Raw genomic sequence first — 5,517 nt, forward strand, 5'->3', positions numbered from 1 at the left:
CTCCACTTAGCACTTTAAACCAAAGTTTAAATTCCTGTGTTGGAAAAATTCTTCAGCAGTCCAAGCCTCATTCCAGACACTCCATTCTTGTTTGCAGATTCTTTTTCACTCTGCAGCTGATAAGCAATTTCCCAACTAGCCTATGAATTAGGATATTACCTTGCAATCAGCTTTATTATATTTTTATCTAGTATTTCCAGGTGTTTTGTGCAGTTCCTTTTTTTCACTATCTGTTACATTTCTTAGCCTGTGGCAGAGGTTAAAGGAATATTCAAAAGCAATTCCACAGATTTTGTGTTTACATTTGTTTGAATACCTCCGAAAGATAAAACAATTGCACAACTGATTTATATTCAAGAAGAGAGTCCAGATTCTGAAAACAACAATTAATCAAACTAATCAGAATTCTCAAACACTATTTGAGTAAAAGCATTATTGCTTGTATTAATTATCTCATATCCAAGTATTTGGTATGGGACAAGAATATTGATCATAATATTTTCCAGCTAAATGCCCACCCCAGATTTCAATGCAATTTGGTAATGCCATTTTTGTCAGTGGTACTGGGTGGTTTAGAGATCTCCTTTAAATGCTAAATTTCATAACTATCCAAATTCACAAATACTACAATATTCACCAATAAAGGTAAAACTACAAGAAATAACATTGAAATTCATCAATTACTCTCCTTTACTTTTTCTTCTCTTTTCTTTGACTAATTATGCATTCTAAAAAATACAACAAGGTGGGCCATGATGCCTTAGTGGCAGAGTTCTCACTGTCATACCAGAGATCCGGGTTCAATTTCCAGTGCCTACCTATGCCAAAAAATAAAAATAAAATAATAAAATAAAAATAAAACATACAACAGACTCACAACTCACAGGATTTGATTTTGTCCTTAATATTACAACTTTTTGGTTACAGGAGCCTCAAAGTAATTTAAGAACATTCAAAACATAATTGCAATGAGTTTGGTAAAAGAAGATTAAGTGTTTCAATGAATGTTCCCAAAGTCTCACTGATTTTTCGCTTAGGTAAAATTCAAATGATACATATATGCTTATCATGACATCTCTACAAGAATGACAAACAAATTCTGAAGCATTCCATATTTTTTAGCAGCCTTAAACAATTACTCAAAGATGGAACCAACTCAAGTATATTCACTAATGAATGAATAATCAAAATGTGGTATATACATATGATGGAATATTATTCAGGTGCAGAAAGTAATGAATCCCAATACATGTGACAACATGGATGTAGCTTGAGGAAATTACGTGATGTGTCCATTATGTGATTTGTCCAAATGACACAAAAGGACAAATACTGTATGATTTCACTGATATGAACTAAGTATAATAAGCAAACTCATAGAGTAAGAATCTAGAACATAGGTTACCAGATGACAGGAAGGGTGTAAAGACTAGGGAGGTGATTCTTACTTGGTGCAGAATTTCTGCTTAGCTTGGTTTTGAATATTTGGAGATGGACAGTGGTGATGGTAGCACGTTATTGTGAGTGTAATTAAGGGCTCTGAATTATGTCTGTGAATGTGGTAAAAAGGGGAAGTTTTGGGTCATGTAAATTACTAGAAGAAAAATTAGAAGATAAAACAGTATGCTCTAGATTAAAATGTTATAAGTCCAGTAAAGCCAGATTCTTTTCCTAATCTGATGTTTTGACACAGATTTGTTGAAAACTTTGATTAGATTGTTTCCATGGAGATATTAAAGACCCAAATATTTGATTTGATGGAGATGTGACCCATATATTAAAGGTAGGCCTTGATTAGTTTACTGGAGTCCTTTAAGAGGGGAAACATTTTGGAGAAAGCTCAGAGTGATCCAGATATTTGGAGATGGTTGGAGTGCTGACAGAGAAGATTTGATGCTGGAACACACATGTTTGGAAATTCAGATGCCCCAGGAGCTGGGAGAGCTAAGAGGCTATACAGGAGCTAGTGCCCAAGAGATGTCACCATGTGCTTATCCTTGAGATGCTAAGCAAGCCCGAACCTAGAAAGAAGCTAAAATTTGAACTCCAGTGTCTGCCCCAGAGTAGATATGTCCATACCCACAGAAGTTTATAGAGGAAGCCTGCTAGAATCAGAAGTTGAAAACAACAGAACTGGTACCAACAACCAGTAGACACGAGCTGCATAACTTCCCAGCTAACAGAGGTGTTCCAAAGGCCACTGGCCTTTCTTGAGTCAAGGTGTCTTTCCTTAGATGCCTTAGTTTGCATGTTTTTAAGACCTTAGCACTGTAAACTTGTAACTTAATAAGTCTCCTTTGTAAAAGCCATTCCATTTATGGGACATTGCATTCCAATAGGTGTAGCAAACTAAAACATTGTATAACACCATGAACACTGGACAATAATTAATGGTACCTTCATAAGAGTGATTTTCCATGAATTATAACTAATGTACAACAGTGTTAATAGGTGTTAATAATAGGGTAGTACAAGTTGGAAAAAATGCACCTAATCTAAGCTATAGGCTCTAGTTAACATTAATATTTCAGTATTCTTTTCATCAATTGTAACAATGGTGCCATATTAATGGGAAGTTTAAAGAACATGAGAATTTATGGGAAAGTTGAATGTTTTATATGACTTTTCTGTAAACCTAAAAGTTTTGTAGTTTAATATAAAAACAATTAAATCATAAGGTTAAAAAGAATTCCAATGGAGGAAGAAGTTGCTGGCAGAGGCATTCTGTCTATGGTGACTCTATCCCAGCCTGAAGGAAAGAGCCACAGCCACTTGGTAATTATAAATGTCAGATGCCTAGTTCACTTAAAATTCAGAGGAACAATGAGTAATTTTTTTTTATGATAGGCATGTCCCATGCAGTATTGGAGATACATTGACAGGCAAAAAATTTATTTTCAGTAAATCCAAAATTCAAATTTCCTTGGCATCCTATAAATCATTTTACCAATCTAAAATAGGGCTTCTGAAGCTTCCATAATGCATTATTCACGTAGCAGCTGAGGAAGAAAGGGAATTGAAAGTCTTATTGGAATTGTTTCTGATAGGCTGGGGAGCACAACTCAGTCTTGAAATAACATGCATCACTTTTTCCATGTTCTTTTGAGCAGAGCTTGCTTTCCTAGCCATACATTACTTCCGTGTAATGAGAAGTCTTGTGAAGCATGCTGCTTGTAGCAAAAGACACATGTTGATGAGCATCAAGACAATCTGTGTCATGACAAGGGTCCATGATTCACTGCTCCAAAATGACCAGTAATAGCAACACAGAACAAGGTATAAGAGCTAAGAGACTGGAGAAGAAGCATTCAGGATTTATGTATATGTAAATCCTGATTTTGTAAATCCTGATTTTCATTTGTATATGAAAAATCATAGATGAATTCTTTCAACTACAGAAATTACAGGTACAGAGTAACATTACAAGAAGTGTCAAAGAATTTGCTGCAAAATGATTTCCTTGCAGCTGGATTATAAGCAAAGAGTTAAGCAATACAATGGGACATTCAAGACTATTACTCAAAAGTATATATATGGGTATATTTATTTATATGTAAATGCATATATGTATATGTAAATAGATATATATATATATGAAATCTATCTGGCTTATGAAAAGTATCATCTCAATGTGCTAAGAATAGAAGAACAAAGAAAGACACTTTTGAAAGTAGCCTTGAAATACATATGAACCTTAAAAGATAATGCATGGAAAATTCCTCTATGACTAAGGCTGCTATTATCAAGAACTTGGACCAGGTTTCAAGTGGTGAATACCTGAGAAAAATTATAAGTTGCTGGAAAAAGGAAAATATCCTATACCCATATTAATGTATACAAATATGGATATCTACTTAATATAGAGTGGAGCATGGACATGTTTGTTCTTAGAAACATGTACATTAGATGTCACTCTTCTTCTCTGGAAATAGTCTTAATATTAAAAATAGATCTGTGGCTAAACTATAACAGCTTACTCAATAATCTCAACTCAAGTAAATACAAAAAAGAATCTAAAAAACAATAAACCCTTTTTGAATGTTTGCCATGAAAATTTAAGTCAAAAACATGGGAGGATATGTATAAGAGTATTTAAAATTTGAGAAACTACAAAGATCTCCCTTCTTTCCTTGAACATTCCTAGACATTAACAGTCATGACACAAGGAAACAGCACTGAAGTAACAGGATTCTTTCCGTTGGGACTTGGTGCCCAACATAGGTTTTGTCATGTCCTCTTCATCTTACTTCTACTGATCTAGGTAATCTGCATGATAGGTAATATTGGAATGATACTCCTCATCAAAGAAGATTCCAGACTTCAAACACCCATGTACTTTTCCCAACAACATTTGGCTTTTGTTGAGATATGCTATACTTCTGCAATCACTCCCAAGATGTTGCAAATCTTCATATCAGAAAATAAATCAGTATCATTTGTGGGATGTATATTGCAATTGTGGGTTTATGCAACATTTGCCATGAGTGACAGAACCTCCTGGCTGCTATGGCAGTAGACTGGTATGTAGCCATCTATAAGCCACTCTCCTATCCCACAGTCATGTCCCAAAGAATTTGCATCCAACTGGCAGCTGGTTCCTATGTGGTGGGCTCAATAAATTCCTCTGTGCACACAGGTTTTACATTTTCATTGTCCTTTTGCAATTCCCATGCCATCAATCACTTTTTTTGTGATTATCCCTCAATTGTTGCCCTTTCATGTTCCAACACTGGCATCAACATGATGCTAGCTGCTGTTTTTGTGGGATTTAGCTTGACATTCACTGCATCAGTCACCATCTTCTCCTATATATACATCCTGGCTGCTGTCCTAAAAATGCCTTCTACTGCATGGAGGAAAAAAGCCTTTTCCACGTGTGCCCCTCACCTGACAGCAGTTACTCTTTACTATGGAACCCTCTCTTACATGTACTTACAACCACATTATAGTAACTCTAAGAACAACACGAAAGTTCTCTCCATATTTTATGGTGTGGGATTCCCATGTTGAATCCCCTGATCTATAGCTTGAGAAATAAGGAGGTAAAAGAAGCTCTGAAAGTGATAGGGAAGAAGTTCTTTTAGACTGGGCCAATTTATTAAAATTCAGCATCTCAAGCATCCAATAGCCAGTTTAATGTTTCTTTAATTGACCACATATAATCATATTAGATGAGTGCTGCATTTTTCAATACATAAATACAAGAATGTGGAAAACATAGTAGAAATTATCCTGGGACTTATTTTCCTTAGAATGTAGTTAAGAAATATGCCTGACACTACCTGTGATTAAGAATTTTATCAAGCTTATCTAAATATTTAAAGATTGTATAAACTTTGCATAGTTCAAATAAATTTCTTATATCATCCTAAAGACAAATAATTCTCTTATTTGTATTTAATGAATACATAAAATTGCGATCTGGTGAGTATGACATAAGTGTTCATTATTTTCTATTAATTCCAAGTTACCTTAGTCATCTACATGAAGCCCTTCTATATTCTTGTCCAAATTGCA

At 34.7% G+C, this 5,517-nt stretch overlaps 1 pseudogene; it reads left to right on the forward strand.

The window, feature by feature from the left end:
* Positions 1-4,156: 4,156 nt before the first annotated feature.
* Positions 4,157-5,084, forward strand: LOC143672549 (olfactory receptor 5AK3-like; annotated as a pseudogene).
* The last annotated feature ends 433 nt before the right edge of the window (positions 5,085-5,517 follow it).

The sequence above is a fragment of the Tamandua tetradactyla genome, chromosome Y (assembly GCF_023851605.1).
Source record: "Tamandua tetradactyla isolate mTamTet1 chromosome Y, mTamTet1.pri, whole genome shotgun sequence".
In the NCBI taxonomy this organism is placed as follows: Eukaryota; Metazoa; Chordata; class Mammalia; order Pilosa; family Myrmecophagidae; genus Tamandua; species Tamandua tetradactyla.